Source organism: Aythya ferina, assembly GCF_964211825.1.
Source record: "Aythya ferina genome assembly, chromosome: 1".
Taxonomy (NCBI): Eukaryota; Metazoa; Chordata; class Aves; order Anseriformes; family Anatidae; genus Aythya; species Aythya ferina.
This window is the reverse complement of record NC_140296.1, coordinates 22,204,030-22,224,226: the sequence shown is the minus strand read 5'-3', so window position 1 is coordinate 22,224,226 and position 20,197 is coordinate 22,204,030. Positions and strand designations below refer to the sequence as shown.

The window sequence follows — 20,197 nt, the reverse complement described above, 5'->3', positions numbered from 1 at the left end:
ATGAGTGCTTCAGCTACTCAGAAGCAATGGGTATGGCTGTCCTCAGTGCTGCAGATGTTTTCAAGGCTGCCCCAAAGCCAGGCTCACCGCAGCACAGACGGCAGCCCGCAGGCATGGCCCCAGGCATGAAGCTGGGCTGCAGAAGCAAGTCGCTGGCCTGCAGCTCTGTCTGTCTGTCTGTCTGTCTGTTGGAAGGCATCTTCCAGGCTGATGGTAATGGCGTGGAAAGTGGGATGCTGCTCAAGAGGCCGTTCTTTTAGTGTTTGTGGACACTCTAAAATTAGTGTGGAAATAACTACCGCTCCTCTAAAATTACTATTTTTGCAAAGTTGAGGTGGTGAACTCCACATGTTGCTCTTAAAGATAACCTGAAAATTATTATTATTTTTTTAAGAACAATTTTTTTTTCCAATGTTTTTCATAGGAAGGTCTGAAATGTGTGAATGTTTTAAATTCTTTTCTGCATGTTTTTTACCTCAACATTTTTGGAATGTCAAATATGGTCTCTTTGATTTAGCTGGGGAACTTCCCTAAGGTTTCAAGAGATATATAGACCATGAATTGTTTTATCTTTTAGAAATGGGGAAAATGGGGAAAGTACCTACTCTTTAAAAAAAAAAAAAAAAAACAAACAAACAAACAAACAAACAAACAAACATTCTTTGCTTCAAATGCTCTTTTAGCGGTTAAATTGGTATTAACAAACATAAAACCTCATTAAGCTGGGTTTTAGACAGTCTGACTTAAGGTAAATTCCTGTTTCAATCACTTAGCTATTTCCTGCCTGGATCCCAGCATGGCATCATTTCACACGAGGTCTATAAGGTCACATCGAAGCACAGGGGAAGAGACCTTCCAGGTGGATTGGGAACTTGTGATGACAGAGGTACATCAGGGCCAGCTGGACAAAGGCTGGAATATCCAAACTTCTGCCCAGACCCGTGGAAGCCAGCTCCTACCTGGGAACTCTACTGCTATGTTACAGCAGTTTTTAAGCCAATATATCCTGCCCCTCCAGTAAAATAAGTGGTAATTTTTACTTCTCCCATTCCCAGAGATTTTTTTTATTTTATTCTATTTTATTTTTTGTGAAAGGATGGAAGATACAGAAATACCCATTTATGTACAGCATCAGTCCTACTTATTGAAAACAAAAGGAGTATGTTGTCCAAGGAAACGTGCCTTTTATCCATAACCTTTAATATTGATGCAGCGTTGTCTCTTTTCAAAATATAATTCTTTTGACGTATCAGTGGGCAAGCTGTTCTGAGTACGTGAACCTCTACCAACAGAAAACCTTTATCCTGTGGTTCTGGGAAACTCTTTCCCTGGTTTCTGTCAACAGCCAGCTATAACCTGTTAAAGTGAAAGTACTTTTTATTTGTTTTTAATCAAATCAAATAAACACATTTTCTTTGATCTTTAAGAAGTCCATTCTTGTTAACTTGCTTTATACTTTTATGTTTTGTCATTCATTGTAAATCTAATTATTTAAAAAATTATTTTGTTTTAAATTATTAAACCTTTTCTGAATTAAGATAAACAGGGGCATGTTTTGTTAAAGATTAAAAATAAATTTCACACAAAACTGCAAAACGTAGCAAAGATAATAATGTGTAGGCGTCAGAGTGTTCCAAAACAAGACTCTCTAGGGGCTCTTCTGAACACACGGCTACGTTAAAACCATGTTCTGAAAAGGCTCAGGAAACCCCTGACTCTAACCCACCCTTTCCTGAAGCTGGTGAAAGTATTTAGAAAAAAAAAGTTACTGTTGCAGGGGGAAAAAAAATAAAAGGAATCTCACATATTGCCAAAGCAGATGATTTTTTCCTGTTTGTTTACCAGCAAACTCTACAGCTTGCGGGATTTTCTTGAGTCAAAACTTACCCATCCTCATCACTCACATGCAGCAAGCAGTCCAATATATGACAAAAAAGTTCATTGTTATCTCCCAATGAAAAGTTAACTTTGTTAATGTGCCCTGGGATCTAGTGGGAAAAGTATGCCAACAACCTCTGTTTCCTTATTTGATGTATAAGTCATAATTAATTTTAAATGAAAAGATAAAGTGTATCTTTAGAAGTGTCTTTAGTTCCCATTTTGGTCGATCAGTCAGGGGCTGCCTGTTTTTAATCCAAGTTAGGTTCTTGGGAAGAGGTCCTCGTTGTCTTGAAGTGTCAGCTTATTTTGTAGCTCGTCGATGCTCCTTTAAGTCCAGGCTTGGCATCTATACTCCTTTACTTGGAGTAATCCCTTGTTGAGACTCGGAGAAATCCAGGCGTCTCTTTTTCTGTGCTGCTGATGCGGAGCCAAAAAAGCAGGAGGAGGCTGCAAGGGGCAGAGCCAGTCGCTAGAGGATGCTCCGGAGCCGAAGTCCCTGGCCCTGCCTTCCCTCTCCTTGCTTGCCAGCTCAATCTAGCCGGCAGCTAGGTGCTTGTGGTACATTTTAAGTAGATTTTCCCCTTTATTCGCAATGCTATGAGAATTATGAAAAAATAGGGTCAAAAGGGGAAAAGCAAGGTATGAAACAGCTGAAGCTGCGAGGGCAGTACCAGGGGAAATGCCTCTACTAATGGCTGAATGAACTACTTTCAGTGAGCTCTGCTACCAAATTGTGATACTGTTAACCTTAAATTAAGCCTTCAGCCTGAGTGCAGTGTTTAACCTATCCAGTGTTCACGTAGTCAGGACCTCACTGCTCTGTAAACTTTTTTTTTTTTTTTTTTTTTTTTTTTTGCACCAAAACCAAGTGTCTCCTGAGACCTCACAGAAAGACATGTTTGTCTGTCCCCTCAGCCCGGCGTGATATACCATCCAGAAACCCTACTGCCCTGCACATATAGGTGAGACTAAGAGCACGTTTCCTGTGAGAGTATCTTCCTAAGGGAAACCTTGAAAATAATTAATAGTAGTCACAGCTGAAAGAATTGAATGGAACATTACTTCCCATTCCTGCTGCTGTGCAGGAAAAAAAAAAAAAATCCCCCAAGAGTTTGCCAAAATGCCTAGCTGCAAGAGGGAAGTCTGAGACTACTCTGAGTCATAACCATATCCATTAAGCATCAAGATAATCAGAGGTCACCCTAATTTCCTCTTACAGCTGAAAGCAGTACGTGAGCCAGCGACCGCCAAAGTGAAAAGCCAATATTTTGCCAGAAAACAGACATTTTTCAGCAAACAGATATGTATCACTCAAAATAATATTTATTTTCACCATACTGAAAATTTATTTTCACCAAAATGAAAATTTTCTCAATCTTCTTCTTCTGTCACTTTAAAAATAAAATGACAGAGTGACGAAAGTTTCTGATCCAACCACATTCTTCTTAAGAATGTTATAATTAGCCACATAGATGATGGCCGGCTTAGAAATAGTTAAGGGTAATCGTGAAGGGTAATTATGTGCTGAACTCCCCAGGATGTGAGCCAACAGTGCCTACTTTTAGCCAGCAAAAGCAGAAGTGGGTCTAGAGCCTCCTAAATTTTGGCCAGGCTTAAGTCTGATGACTCATTTCAGAGCAAAAGCTATGATTAGATTGCATGTACATAAACAGAAGTAGTAGCTTACAGTAAGCAGCGTGTGTGCCTAGACTGGCACTTGCAGGGAGCTTTCTTGAATTTCCAAGGGTTTCACACAGATGCAGTGATCCTACTGATTCACTGAGTCCAGATGGGAGCAAAACAGCAAGGCTGGTTTTGTACAGAGGAATTATTATCGTGCTTCCTCAGGAACAGCTTTTAGTAAATTCAAAGCTTTTATATTTTGAAGGGTATCGGTGGTTAATAAGTTGTTTCTAAGGAGACAAATATGTACTGTGAATTTTATTTTTGTTCATTTTTTCTGGAAACTATGATTAAACATTTTCCATGGGTGATTTTATTCATACTTCCTTACTGTAGGTTTTCCACACAATGGGCTTAACATTTTTTTGCTCTTTGTATTGCATCTCTTCATTCCGAGTCTCTACAGCTACCTGTTTTATGAAATGAGTTACCTTTTTTTTGTTGTTGTTGTTGTATTTGTTATATTAACAGCTTAAGACGTGTTCCTATGTTCAGATTTATGGCTGAAAGATGCTAAATATATGGTGCCGAAACTTTGCTTTACAATGAGATTTCCCATTCGGTTTATATAGCATCATTAGGAAGTGCTTGTGACAGAAACTGTCAATGGATTTAAGCAGTGGCAGCCCTATACTTACTGAATGGGGAATGTTGCAGCAGATAGCCAATATAAGTTTATTTACACTAAGGTATTTAAGCACATCGCTGCAGTGTTGTAAAGGTATTTTTAGTTAACATATTGAACTAAAACTAAAAGGAATTGGACCAAATTAAGATAGTACCACCTGGAAAATTCTCCATTTGAGTTCCAAAAGAAGTCTGGAGCATTGTTTTTTAAAGAAGGACTGTGAACTGGGTTCAGAGGGACCTTCTGGGTAAATAAAATAAAATAAAATAAAATAAAATAAAATATTAAAGCAAATATTTTGAAGAATTAGATTTCTGGAACAAAGAAGATGCAAATGAACTGAGAAAACTTGTGTGGTTTCTTCTTCGGAAGGACTTTTTTAAGTTTTAAAAGATTACCGGAAAAACAAACCCCAAGTCGTTTATTCAAAGAGGCAAACAGTCCTGAAAGGGTTTGGGAAATATATACAGTGGACATTTCATGAGAGACTGTCATATCCTCCTCTGAGAGTAAATTTGTGTGAATACCTTTGTGGTGGAGGATCTGAGTGGGCAGATCAAAGTAATATACAGGCTCAAGGGAGACGGGGAGGGGGAAGGGAGGTTGACATAGGATCACATTTGGATTCAAGGGCTCCTCTTGGCTCGTTGAGTCCTGTCCACTGCTGTTACAAAGAGCCTTGTTATATAATTATTTTCATAACATGTTAATAAACTTCCATATTAAGTTAACTTGATCCCGTTCCTCTTCCTACTTCCCTTACTGTTCTTATTCTGGGAAGTTGTGCTGGAACCTCATTGCTCTGGTTACAAAAATTTTACATCTGGGCAGAAATCCTCTACAGCCAGTTTGTACCTATTTGCTCTTGTGGCTACGCTGACTTTTAGCTTGCATGGTTCTTCCTCCACGGGGACATGAAGCCTCTAGGCTGTCTGTCCCCCTACTAATCCCAGTAACCCTTCCCAGAACATGCTCCAGTTTTACATATCTTGAAAATGAGTAATCAGAATTTTGTACAGTACCTCAAATCAGGCCACATCAGTGCCTACTCAGCTTTATTAATGCAATTCTCTTTATACAGTTTAGGATGACATTTGCTTTTTCTTCACAGTTGCATCAGACTGGTGTTTCATAGTCTAGTGACAAACTTTCTCATCACATGAGAACTTGTCAATGACCTTGTTTTATTCTGTTACATTGCTATTATTCTAATGTTATCTGTGTGTGATTAGTCTGATGTTCTTCCCTCTGGCCTGAGATCTCCTGACTCTCTGGGCAACCATTAACTATAACAGATTCTACTTCTTGTGGCACTATCAGTTATGGAAATATTATATAGAAGAGTGGCCGTAAAACCATTCCCTGAGGAACTCCAATATATCATGATTCATCCCATTTAAAGGCAGTTCAGATTATTGATTCTATTGTTATCTAGAATACCCTTTCCCTCTCTTTCTTAAATATTGCTCCTAGGTGTACCAGTAGTCAACGGATTTATACAATTTATTGAACATCCTTATTGTAAGATTTGTGATTGCATTGCTTGTTCCTTGAGTATTTGAGGATGATTACCTAGGTGATTAAATGTTGACCATTCAGCTTTTATTTTTTTTCTGCCATCTTAGAAATTAGACATTTCCAGTTCTATGTTTTCTTCAAATTTACCATTCAGCCCTACTGTTATGTTCTACCTTCTTATTCTGCTTGAAAACTGAGTCAGAATACTCATTTTTGGGGCTCTGCTTTAGACAGAAGTTGGATTTTTACCAGATCTTGTGAACAACTATATTTACATTAAAACTATGATTTATTTTTTTTTTCCAAATTTAATTTTCCCTCTAGTTTCCTTCTAAATCTAATTGTAGTAAGAGCTACAGGTTTTGGCTTCTGTTTGAGAATATCATGCTGACCATCCTGAAAAGATGAAAAAAAATCCTTTGAAAAAGAAAGGAAGGAAGAGTGTCTGGAGCCTTCTCCTCTGGGATTCATCTGTCTAAAGAGCATAAATAAGGTCTCTACCCTAGAAGGTGTGCGGTATTGTAGCTTCTCAGTGCAATACTGATTTGCTGTGGGAGATCAAAATATTCTTTTTAAAGTCATGAGGTGACATGGGGATCTGCTCTGTGTCCAAGAGAAACAGCTTAATTTTCATTATATGCTGAGAAGTAGCATTGAGATTGGGTGGCAAGATGTTTCAACTTCTCTCTCCCTCAGCATAGGAGGTATTTCTGAGTACACTTATGTTTTTTGTCATTTCACACCCATTTTTATAAATGCAAGACTAAAGACCAGGCCTCACATGCAGATACCATACAGAGGCAATAACTGTGCTATTCCAGCCTTAGTCACACAATTCTTAAAATATATCCATTACATTTCTAAAGCTCTACGGAGCAGCATTTGCCTGCCCTTTAAATAAAGATTACAGACATCAGGTGTACTTCAGCATTTTACATCACCCGCATTTAGCTCTGCCTGCCAAATACTTTGTTTGTTCCTTGAAGCAGTCCTCAGATCCAGCCTAAAACATGTGCCCCTGTGTTTTCATCAGGTGGTTGTTGAAGACAGACTGAAAATCACAATGCATCTTTGAGATATACACCGAAACGTCCACTACGAGGAGATCACCGGTTCATTTAATTAATAACCCCAGATAGCTTCTTGCTAGTCTGAAAATGAGAAGCCAATACATTAATATTCTGTTTTGATGCCACATTTCCACATGCCTTTTTCTGGCAGTATTCCTTAAAGACTTGTGAAGTTATTCGTCCTTAGTTTCGTGCCCAATGTGCTGGGAGCTTATGCTTTCTTTAGTCTACTGACATATATTATGAAAAAATCTGTTGTTGGTTGATATCTTCATCTGCACTGCTTTCAGCTACAACTCACATATGTTGTGGGGACTGATAAACTTGCCGAGTTCCCTGCAGTTTGTTATCGCTGTGGTTTCCAGAGAAGTTGCCCCAGATTCCAGAAGAAGAAGAGAATTCCTCTGAATGAAGATTACAGAGATAAGGAGCATGAAATTATGTGTTTGTCCTTCATTCTTAGATACACTTATCTATTATTAACTACTGTCTGGTGTGTATGAATGTAATAAGAGGTGAATGGTAGGAGATAAGAAAGAGAAGAGTGGATTTCAGGATTATTTCTCTGTTCAAAGGATTTTGTGCCTGTTTTACCCCTACTCACTCCCTCTGCCCACACCTTTCCTAGCATTTTAAAACTACAAGCTATGAAATGATGATAGGTAAAATATCACGGAATCAATCTTCATACTATTCCTAAAATATTTTCGTCAGTTGGAAAATGATGGAGAAAGAAACTCAGCTCAGTAAGCTTACTGAGAAGTGAAAAGCCACAGCAGGAATTGCAGAAGAGAACTCCTTGAACGTGTATCTGTGCTTATTCACAATAAGACATTACGGAATTTAACTATCTTCTAGCCAAGGGGAGGATGTTATGTGTTCACTTACTAAAATACAAAAGCTAGAGAACAGTTTTCCACTGTCTCCATCTCACGTATTTTTGTTTTTCTGAGAATTTTCCTGTAGTGAAATGTAAGACGCTGACTTTGCAAAATATGTTGTTAAAATTTTGGAAAACATTTCCTGTTTTCTGTAAAACTTATGTGAGTGTAACTGCCAGTTTTTCCTTGAAACACTGAGGGAATCAGTGTCTGAGCATGGACTCATGGCACTTTGCTGGGAAATCCCACTTCATTATCAGTCTTATAGTCTTTTACTTTCTTTTTCTTTTCCTGAGTGCAGAGCCCTTTGCTTCTCTTGGAATCCATATTCAGCCTTGGCTGAATATGGTAAGGAGGAAATCCTTACCAGCGGTGAAATCCATATTACAGGTGTGTTTTACAAGACTTTTTTTATCAAGCAGGAGAGAAGCAGAAGAGGAAAACAATAAAGACATAAAATAAAGCATTTGCTTCTTGTCATCTAGGTGAAGATTGTAGAAAGACTCATTTATAACAGGCTGTGAACCTTAATTACAAAGTTTATAGGTAGGTGATGTTTAGTCCTCACATCGCAGCCTCTTCCTTCCTCACCAGATCACTGTTCCTTGGAGCTCACAATGTGTCTGCATTTTCCTAAAAAATCAGTGCATCTTCCTCTCCAGGAAGTGGCTTGTTCTTTTATAGCAAAGCCAATCTTTGTCCTCTTTAAAGGCCATATATCCTCTGCTGTCTAGGGACAACACCCCTGGACACATCTGTCTAGACATACTAGAGCCTGCCTCCCTCTTCCTATACTCAAAAATGGACATTTCTTTAAGACTGGCTTTATAGAAAACCTCATGTATCCAAGAAGTATGGTGCAGAACTGTGATTTTGAATGGCATTTTTCTCTTTGCTGTCACACAGTTTTCTTCATAACTATGCATGTAATACAAACCTAATTTTTTAGTATGTAAGCCTGTATGGGTCGCTTCTCATTCCTTCTTTCCCATGCTATAAAACAAAACAAAACAAAATGCATCATCATATTTTTTGAGTAAGCTGGACCCTAACATTTCAAAAATAAAGGAAGGCCCATTAGTTCCCTGTTGATTCTTTGTGGTCCACTGGTAGGGAATGTGGGGTGCCCTATAAATGTTATTTGATAAAAGCTGAGGCTGGGCACCCTGCTGTTTTTAAGGATCACGCTGAGACGAACTGCTGGTAGGATATGCAAGACAGCAGATTTGTTTATCCTTATTTCTCCGCTCACATCCCTGAGCACACATGGTTGCTGTTTTTGTTTTGACTAATTTTGACATTTTTTTTTTTAAATGTGAGAAAAGTGGTCAAAATGATGTAATCCCCGTCTGAAGTTCGGGCGCGTGTGAAAGAGTGGAAATGCTGACAGGCCTCTGGCTCGAGCTGTCCTCCAGGCTGAAGGCTGCCCTGCCGCCTCTGCCCCCTTCGCCTCATTGTTCTCAGACACCCGAAGGAGGAAACCAGGCAGCGGCGTGAGGAAGCTCGCACGCTTCAAACGTGCACTCGGTGGGCTCTGTCAGACTCCAAGGGGATTGCCCAAGGCCTTGTACCAGCCCAAAATGTGATATATTCGCTGCTCTTATTTGCTCGGATCTACTTTATGACTTCCCTGAGACCCAATCAGTTGTGGTTTTAATTATTTTAAATTGCATCCTGTCGTTAAGATCTGCCAACAATGACAACAAATGTTGTTCATTTTGTCTTCTAGATTTTACTTATCCTTATATGTGTTGATTTTGTTGGTTTCTTAAATTGAAAGCCATTTTCTTCCTGTGCAGGTTTTTCCTGTTAAACAGACCCACAACAAAGATTTTGTTTATCGATATTAATTACTTGTATTAGTGTAAAATATTCAGGCAATCAGATATTGGACAATGATTGCCTTGTGTAAGGTAGTGTACATAGAGAGAATGAAAGAGATCTGTTCTACTGTAACATGTTTACAGTCAAAGCATAAGCAAAATGTCAAGAGGTGAAGTTTGTAGACCAGCCCTACCACCTTTAATCTTTTTGTGTTATAGCTGAGTAAGTGACATGGATTTAAAATGCCCTAGGTGTAGATTAAGATGCATTTAGGGGCAGAGATACATGTTTATAAGAATGTAAGCAATACTGCAGTAGAATGTGTATGCATCATCTTCATGCTGATTAAATTAAGTTGGGCTAATAGGAACTGGGATTCCAGGAAGAATGTCAAATGGAAGACATAAGAAAAGAGAGTTGAGCTGGGACTTTCTAGAAACATGGTTAGGAAAACAGACTTGGCAGGAGATAACAAGTTGGTGAACTCAGTTTGCTTTTGAGAGAACTCAATAGCTTTGTATCAATGATAAAGTAACTGGACAATTTTTTTGTTTTGTTTTTCTTTTATTGAACTCAAGCTTGTAGTAGAGGTGCACTCTTGCTTCATATGTATGTTGTTTAGCTTACTGCCCCACACCTGGAGAAGTAATAATCAAGGTAGGATGATGGAAATTGCAGGCAGACAGACCACCAGGTGTAAAGAAAGGATGCAGTCTCTACTAAACATATGGAAGAAGTCATCTCATTTTTGTGGTGATCCTGACATTATAAGAGTGCAGTGCAAATTTAAGAGTGCAAGGGATTTGTGCTGTTTAAAGAACTAGCAAAGATCTCCTCGATATATGTAGCAGTCAATGTATTTGTCTAAAGACAATTCCAAAGGTATTTTTCCCAACCATCATTCAGATTTAGCCCAAGTTAATTTATTGATAATCACTGAGATAATTTTGTGATTGCAATATATATATATTAATGCAGAGATTATCATGTGTTTTTATCAGTGTAATATATTCATCCCGATTCCAACTCCATTCTGATTAATGCTGCATCTGAAGGCTTCTGGCATGAGGAAGTAGTTTTACATTATATCTTCCTGGGTGAGATCCTTCTAACCAAATGAAGATGTCTACGTGATGCATGACCCCGGAGCTAATCCCCCTACCTTTGCTGTCAATGGCACTCTTATGGAACATTTTGTCTTACACTAAGACGGATGACTCAAAACTTAAGGAAATGCATCCTATCCTTTGCTCTGTTGGATTCCACTTGTAAACATCATTTTAGTATTACTTGTGGGATCCACAAGTATCTAAGTATTAAGTGATTTATCCTGTTACGTAGTAGATTGGCAACTGATTTATTGTGAGATTAAGTCATTTACCCCAAATCACAAAAGATATTTTAAGAAATTTTGGAAATGAAAAATTATCTTGGCTTCAACCTTGCAGACTAGACAGAACATCCTTCCCCTCTTCCTGATTTTTTGAAGCTATATATAGGAACTTTATCTCTGTATGTATCTCTGTATGTCATGCAGCTGTATTTACTTCTTAATTCTGATTCAAACACATGGTTAAATACCACTGAAACTAAACTGGATTTCATCATCTGGCTTAGGTTCTTCCCTGAATTTTGCCCTTGTCACAATGTCGTAAATAAGACAATAATTTAGCTTGGAAGGGGTCTTAAGAACCTCATCTGGTCTAAACCCCTTGCCCCACTCAAAATGGAGTCAACTTTGCAATTGCACCATGTTGCCTATGGCCTTGAGTATCTCTGAAGATGGGGAGCCTGTTCTACCTGAGCACTTCATTGGAAAGATTTTTTTTCTTATATCTAATAGGAGCTTCTATGGTTGCTGCAACTTGCCTCTCCAAGAAGAATCTGTTTTCTGTAACCACCCATTAATTAGCTGTAGAGAGAGATCAGATCCATTCTTAGCCTTCTGTAGTCCAAACTGAGTGAATCCAGTTCTCTCACGCTCTCCTTGTATGTCATGTTCTCCAGTGCCTTAAAAATTCTGTTCCCTCTTGTACTGGTCTCTAGCTTGTCTGCGTGTTAGTGCTGAAGATCCCTGAACTGGTCACCATAATTCAGATTTATCTCATAAGTGCTGAGCAGAGGGAAAAAACACAAAATTCAGTCTGTGGGCTATGCTCTTACTAATGCAGGACATGGTTGTTATTCACTGCTGCAGAGTGGACAATATGGCACTAATATCACAAGCATTATGCAGGTCCTGCTTTTATTCATAACCATGCGAAAACACTCCTATTTGTTGCCGAAAGGCTGTATTTCTGCCATGGGCAAGAAGAAATTAGTATGAGAAAATTCCACAAACTCAGCACACGCTACCTGCCTTTGGACTTCAGTTCCAAACCCTGTTTGGTTTCAAAACCATATTAGGTGATTTATTCTGTTTTGTCTATACTTAATGCAATGTACTATTTTAATGCATATCTCTCAGCTGAACAGTGAAATGTTCTCCATGCAAAACTGTCTTGCTCTTGTAAGGTAATAGCATCCTTTATAGGAGCTGACTGCTTTTGGGTGAGGGTTGTACTCAGTGAAACTATGGCAAACTTAAATACACCAGGCAAAAAGTAACTATTGTTGTACCATATTTTACATTTGGGTTTTCATGCCGGAAAAACAAACAAACAAACAAACAAACAAACAAGCAAACAAACATGTTTTCATGCAATAGTTTCTATTTTGAGTGATAATGGCTAAGCTTGTCAGATTGAAGATGCTCAGTAGAAGACCAAACTGTGAAATCAATCAGAAACTTTGCTATTAATATCTTTCTAGTCTCTTTGTAGGTGCTGGGCAATTGCTTCATCCCCTCTGAAATTCAAAGCTAGAGGGGAAAAAAAGAGGAGAAAACAGAATAAGAATGGTGCCAGATGTTAAAAAAAAAAAAAAAAAAAAAAAACAAACAGAAAAGTATTGAAAGTATTTTTTAGACCTAAGCAGATACCTGAGTGGACAAATTCCAGTGTTAGCAGCAGCTAGGATGTGGGTTTTGATCCTGAACTGCTACCAAACAGGCTGTTCACTGGAGGGAAGACCTGCATCTGTCCCCTCTGTGTCTCCTCAGGAAGAGGCAGAGATTCAAAACACAAAATTAAAGAGAAATCAAGTGTCCACTTGAGTGGCATATCGCACCAGTGCTATCGTCCACCATTGCATTACCTGTCTTCCAGGTGAGCACATTCACCCCTAAATCATATTTTCCTATGAGTATATCTAAATGAGGGGCTTGGACTTCTCCAATTTTTGCATCTCAGAATTCATGCATCCTGACTTCATGTTCGAGCAAGACTTCACAGCCATCTAACCTTCCTTCTGTGACTTCATTTCCCTAGGGAGGACGTGCAGGACTGCATGTGGTGGGGAGGTGTATGGGTCCTGGTATCTGCGGGTAGCTGGGAGAGGGAAGTAGAGGGCACACCACCAAGAGTGTCTGCCCTGTGGTTCAGACATAGCCTTTGATGTCACCTGCAGTCCTACAACCAGGCAAGGCAAAAACATGTCCTAATTAGCTGGAATGTGCTCCAAACGCTCATCAAATTCCTGTCTAGTGTGTAAAATATTTTCTTAAACCAAATGGAAGAGAACTACATAGGCTTGAGTGTCACGTGTTCCAGAAACTTTCTTGCACTGTTTTCATCGTTTATGTACAGATCCCTCTCTTTTGGATGACTTGGCAGACCCCTAAGGCTCTTTCAGATGTTTAGTATTTGACTTTTCTTTAAACACGAGTTAATTTTCTGGTGATGGGCTGAGTTATTGTTCGTAGCCTTTTGTGGTCCCTGGTTGACATTTCCTATTATTTAAACAGCTAATCAGCCTTATTTTATTAGGTGTAAATGTTTTTCCATGCTCTGACTGGCAAACACTAATCTCTAAACTTCAGTAGCATGTAAGAATTTATTGCCTGTTAATTGTGCCCTAGGGTGCAGTGACTTTTAAAAGTGAAATAACAATCATTATGTCTCCCTGTATAGTCTCCCTATATATATATGTACATATATATAATATACACATTTAAATGCCTGTGTTGTAGCATATGTCTTGCTGGTATTATCAGACATTCAGAGGGCAGCCATTTAAAATTGTACTGATTTGTGGAATTTTGGGTATTAATACTAATAAAAAATACAAAGATATGGTTGCTTTGCTTCTGTCCACAAGCAATTGTTTCTAAATGGTTTTGTATTTTTGGTTCTGACTGTCCTTATGACAGCATAAGTACCAGATTGTGTGGTTGTTACATGATTTTACTCTTTATGCATAATGACTTTAAAGCCTCTTACATTCTGCTGCTTCTGTAAGGGATTTCTTGGCATTATACTCTATTATTTTGATATTTTGTATGTTATGTGTCAACAGAAATACTTCTCAATGTGTGACTCAGTGATAACACACTGAGTTTTCACTTCACTTTTCAACTCATTTGCCTTTATGTCATAAATTCTGAATGTTTTGTGGGATCTTATTCAGCCACCCACTCTTCCTTCTACAATCCTTTTCTCAGAAACAACAAATTAGTCAAAATTCCTTCTACTTGTCTCTAAATATATTCCTTAATGTGACTATGAATTCATGCAAGGATTCATTGTCAGTTTAGGGCCAACTTAATATAAATTCTCTTTATTTTCTAGGCTAATGTCTGTCCTTGGAAAATGTACCAGGTGAAAAACTGTGAAGGGACTGGAAGAATGATACCATACTCTAACTGCTGAACATTTTGATCAGGGACTTCCGATGTGGGTTTCTATAGAGTAAGATTAATGCGTTGCTTACACATTTTGGAATCCTAATGTGGTTCCCTTAGAACTCCTAAGGAAATGACTCCATAACTGCGAGTGATTAGATACAATATAGAGAGTGTGTGTGTGATTGGAAGGGGAAGCAGTGTCCTTGATTGCACAGTTTTATTCTTTTTGGGCCTCATTCCCAAGCATCTAAAAATATGCTGCACTGATCCCTTTTATTCTGAGGCTATATCCTACCTCTTACTTCAGCTGCCACTTCCTTTTGGCTTACCTTCTTTGAGTTCTGACCCTGCAAGATATGCTGTCTAAAACTGCTTCAGCCGTAGATATCTAAAACCAGACAACCAGGGGGATAACTGTGTCCTGTTATTCCAAAGGATGCAGAACATTTGCACCTCCCATTAACTTAATTTAACAATGCCAATTCTTAGCACCTTTAGAATTAAGGAAATGTTTTCATGATAAGACAAGAACCTCAGTATGAACTTCTTAGTCTGTGTCTCTTCTTACAAGTCTTTGCCACAAGATAAGTGTGTACAAGCAGAAGAAGTTATATAGAACTCTATTAATCCTTTAGAATAGGCTACAAAGTAGAGTTTTGTATTATTTTAGAAAATAAGAAGTTCAATGGAAGTCTTGTATTGCTACCTACCTGTTGCAGTGCTGCTCCAGTAGGCTTCACTTGGGTGGATTTGGATGAGAAAAGGAATGCAAAGAGAGGCTCACTAAAGGTCTTTCAAAGTGTTTACAGAGATGTCACACAATTTTATATATATTAGAGAGCATACAGAAAGGTAAAATAAAAATAGTCAGATAGACCATGTACACTAAGTTATGCTATCTAAAGGAAGGGGAATAGGGAGTGAAGACATACTGAATAATAAATAATATAGTCACTCTGACAGCAAAAATGGTAAGCAGGATATACTGGGACATTTTAAGAATATTTTTACAAATTTCTGTCCCAGACTTGCATTTTACATCTAATGGAAATGTTTCTGCTATCCCTTTAGACTAACAATACAGGAGAAAAGGAGTTATCAAAATGACAAGAGGGTTTCAGGAGGGCTGGAAGGATGTCAAGATTTTGCAGCCATGTTACAGGATAAAATATCACATTTACAGTGTGCTTACAGTGTACCAGACAGTGCTAGCCAGGGAAACAAAACCTTCTGGGGTCCCCTGATAAACCTATGCACTCCATTTCTTTCCATTCCATTCTACTTTTATTTTGGTTTGATTTGTTTTATTTTGTTAATTGCCGGAAACTCTAAGGTGAAGAGCCTACTGCTTTTGCTGGCAGGAATGGAAAGGGTGATTCTACAGTCACTGTGTGGGCTGCCACAGAGGAGGTTTTATGCTTCTGCTTAAGTTTCTTCCTCATTAGCTCAACAGTTTCCTGGCTGACACCAATATCTGTTTTACAGTCAGGGACTACCCTTTTCCACTATTGCAGTCTTATCTCCCGACATTACTGTCATCTCTGATTCCCCTGCTGCTGCTCCTCCACAAGTTATGAAGTAAGTACAGTGTTTACAGATTGTCAGAGATGGTTTTATTGCTTAATTTTGTAGGCAGCTTACATGACAGTCTCCAAAAATCTTGAATTTCAGAACCTGGTACTTTCTGAAGATCCGGTCCACTTAATATACTTCTAGTTGGACACTTACAGTTAGGAGCACCCAACACCACTACTTCACTTGTGGAAGTTCTGGCTCTAATGGGTGCATCCATTCCCTCACCACATTAACACTGTGTGCCAAGGTGTCACTTTTATCGGTGTTCTCACAGTATCCAAGCTGAGGCTTGGCTTTGGGATCTTATTTTTCTTATGGTCCAAATACATTTATTATACTGACCATAATCACTGCATTAGTGGTGTTTTCTCTCTCTCATACAGGAATCAAGCCTCATGATGACTTCAGTTCAGCCTTCTTTCTGTCTTCTATACTTTTGCAGCATAGGAAGCTCAATAATGACATTGATTTCCTTTAGAAGATGTTTTCAGATCTATTTCTGTAGCACTTCTGACACAAAGGTTTAGGGTATTTGTGTTTGTTTTTTTTCTTGACAGAGAATTTGACATAGAACAGCTTTATCATTGCCAAGATCCTGCAAGAACCCAGAAGCCCATCATTTGTTGATTGTTCCCATCTCTATAAAGGCACTTCTATTGTTTGCAGGTTCTTACAGCTCCTCCACTGAATTTCATGGGCCCAAGGGGAAATCCACTGGTGATCCATTGCTCTAGATAACATTTGATTAATTAGGGAGAGGGAGGAGGGAGAAGGGCAGATAAACCAGATTAAAAAAGAAAGAAGAAAAAAACACAGCTAAAGCAAACATCAGTCAGTTAGGTTATTAAAACATATAAGCATGCAACAGAGAAAAGGAAAGGCAGTGCAGCTGTTGATTACAGAGCACAGAGTCATCAAAATTGATGCTGACCTTCTGCTACTACCACATCATGGAGGACCTTGTGGAAGAACATCAGGCGGACTCACACAGCCACCTGGGTGTTCCTGTTGGCGGCATGAGCTGGATCCACTCAAGGATGAGAGTTGGCTCAGTGGAGATCTTGGCAAGGGGATGATGTAGAATGCATTTCCAGCACTGTAATACTAATTAGGGAGACATGGACACGTCCTTAATCTAAATCTATGTTGGTTGTGTCTGAATTAGGATATGTTTAGTATTTTTTCTGATGTATTACTTGCATTTGGCAGAATGCACAGAGCTGGAAGAGGGCCCTGTGAGGGTGAAATACAGACAAGTATGAAATTACTCTAAAATATTGCGGAAGCATCTTTGACAATGGTAATATAACTTACTTGGTATTACTTGGAAAAAAACACTGCATTATTTGAAATTCTGTATTGTTAAGTTCTTCAGTATTATAATACAGAAATTAAGCTAAAGTGAACTTAAAGCTAAAGGAACGTCAGATAAATACTACTATTGTTGAAATTAACCCAAAAGAAGTCAATTTTCTTCCAGGTTTTAAACCCATTTTAAATTGTCAGGCTCTGTTCTAGTCTTTATGGGTCCTTTAGCAGTGATACACTGCCAGCAGAACAGGAGGGGCATGTGAGTTTCTGATTTTTTATTACCAGTTTCTGTATGTACCAAAATTTGGGTTTGCTATAAATTGTTTTAGTTACAAGGCACAAGAGGTGGGTAATGTCTTTCAAGAATCTGGCCAGTTGAATAAAATTGTGTTGAACAAGAAGCTTGTGCTAGGTTAGGGAAAGTGGTTCAACAGCAGCATGGGTCTGTGGGTATCTCCAGTCTTTCTTGGCTAGAAAAGGATAAATAGTTTTTGTTCTTGGCCTTTTTCTTCAAAAAAGGAGAAAGATAAGTACAAATGAATGTGGGCAAGCAGATATTTAAATAAAAGATGTTTGTAGCGTCTGTTCTCTACATTCTGCTCACAGTGCTCAGAAGTACATTATTAACTGCTGTTGGCTAAATGAAATTCTGGGATTTGGAAGAGGAAAATATGAACTCTTGCTTAGTTGTCTCTAGGAATTTCCAGCTATCTGACCAGAAGAAGTAGATTTTAATGTATATTTTCCATAGTTCTCAAGAAAAAAAGTATACTGATTGGTTCATCTGCCTGCTATTAACCATCAAATCATTTAAAGAGTATTTTCAGTTGATTTTTATGGAACTATTTTTTTCTTTCTTTCCTGTTTCTGCAGCATTAGTTTCTCTCATGTTCTTTGACTCTGATTCTAGTCTTATCTTTCTCTCCCTGTGATTATTTAATGACTACTTCCATTTCCATAGCAATCATCCTACTATTGTTTTATGTCTCTGTGCCCAGGGCTACTGCTGTTTGCCAGCATACTTCATGTTTTCTTTTTTAATTAGTAGCTGAAAACACCACGCAGAAAAGCATAAAATGATGTATTGCTATGCTCTGGAGCAGTGGCTGTGGCATAGCTTCGAGGAAGTAGTTTGTAAAGCTATTTAAAAGTTTTAAAGATTTAAATCATTACATTTAAAAGGGTGAAGTGATTTACAACCTGGACATTTTTCTTCTGTAATTGTAGCAATTTGAAAGAGAGACTGAGGAAAAGATAAATGTGTACTTATGATACTTTATCCAGATGGTACAGGCTCTATGTTCTGGTATATGACAGACATTTTTTTATTACATGGACATTTATTTTTCTTGTCCTTCTATTTCCTTAAAAGAAGAAAAAAAAAAAAAAAAAAGGCCAGGTCTCTTTCAGCTGACAATGATAGGTTTGACCCCACAATAACCATGTGTAGTTTCTAGGTAAGTACAACTGAAGTCTAGACAACTAAGAACAGTGCAAACTAAGGGAAACCTAAGAAAGGAAGCATAATCTCTTTAAGGTAAAGAAGCAATTAATGAAATAAAATAAATAAATAACAGCAGCAACAACAACAACAACAAAAAAAAACAATAACAAAGCACTACAAAAAATAAAAATAAAAAATGAAGTAATATAATGAAAATGTAACCAAAGAAGTCACTTGTGAAAGAGAGAAAAAGGAAATGCTCTGTCATATCTGCAGGCTCCTGGCTTTCAAAGCCTTACCAAACAAGACAAGTCCTTGGAAACAGGAGAGAGAGAGAGACTGAGGGAAGAACGCTCTTAAAGAATGCCAACCGAAAATGAAACACCGTACCAGACGCTGTAATATTTCCCATCACAATTGAAGTGAAAGATGCCAATATTTTATTTTTATTTTTATTTTTTTCACAGAAATGGTGCAGGTGAAGATTAACTTATGGGGAAACACTTAAAAGTTTGTATGGCAGTGATGAGGAAACATCATGAAGTCTCTGTTCTGTTAAATAAAAGGAAGTTGTAAACACAATGGCAAAGAAAGGTGAACAAAGTGACGGTGGCATCTGACTGTGTGCTATGTTTTGTTCAGAGACAGAGGAGCTTTCTGCAATATTATCCAAAGCAGAATAAAGGAAACAACTTACGATAAATAAGGGAAGCACAGGCTGAATTTAAAAATAAGGAAGATCAGTTCTTCAACCGCAATTCCTCAAGCTACTGCCTGTGAGTTAATTTTGATTCTGGAAAAAGTAAACCACAGAATAATTTAGATTTCCATATTTCAGCCAGAACACACACACACACATTCTCCTCTCAGGCAGGGAAGCCAAGAGAATCAGAGGAAAATAAACATAAAAGCATCTCAGCCTACTTTTCATTGAAGTGGAAAAAAAATGTAACAACCCTCCAAGAAATTCTCTTTAGATTTTCTTTTCTTCTAAAAAGGATGGGTATTCTTTGCATTAACAAAAGATTGACAACCCTTAAACAGAGCGTTAAATGGGAAAGAAAAAGAAAATAGCAGACACTCCTCATTCAGTTTATAGGTGTAAAGATGATGTTTAGACAACAACCATACCAATACACTCAGGAATATCTTAGGTGTTGTGATATGCCATTATATTGATGAACTTTGTCAGTGGTTTATGTCAAGATTCATGGATTAAAAGTTACATCCAATTTAGATTTCAGCAGGAATAAAAATCCATATCAATTACTTTCCCTTCCTGTTTTGTATTGATGCTGATTTCACTAAGAGTTAAAGTCTATTCTACTGAATAGACATTGCTGGAAGATCTTAGTGGTGCTGGCAAAATGGTGTAGTAAACTCACAAAAGAAGGTTCTTCATCGCTGCAAAAGAGATGGGAGAGCCAATGTCAGAGCTTTTAAACTCATTTTCTCAGGAAGGAAAAAAGTTCAGGAAGAATTTCTGTTTTCATACCTTCCAGGAAGAATGCCACTAGTTGACAATGAAGCAGCTACATTCACCACCTTTGACATGACTTGGTTGCTGAAATGCAACCTAAAGTCCTTCCAATTTAAGTGTTGTCCCACCTGTGCTTAGGGAAAACTACTGAGAAAACACAAAAAAACATATCTCCACCA

The 20,197-nt window shown here is 38.1% G+C and overlaps 1 protein-coding gene across 5 annotated transcripts in view; it reads left to right on the top strand.

Annotated features, from left to right (window-relative positions):
• Positions 1-19,807, top strand: part of SLC46A3 (solute carrier family 46 member 3) — a 44,085-nt gene extending 24,278 nt beyond the window's left edge. Inside the window, exons 7-9 of one of the 5 annotated variants that reach the window (XR_014697514.1) lie at positions 14,153-14,257; positions 15,694-15,786; positions 19,006-19,807. The gene's annotated coding sequence lies outside the window, so the exon portion shown is untranslated. Of the gene's footprint in view, positions 1-14,152; positions 14,273-15,693; positions 15,787-19,005 lie in introns of all 5 variants that reach the window. The other 4 variants (XR_014697517.1, XR_014697513.1, XR_014697515.1 and 1 more) reach the window with 4 other exon arrangements.
• Positions 19,808-20,197: the final 390 nt, after the last annotated feature.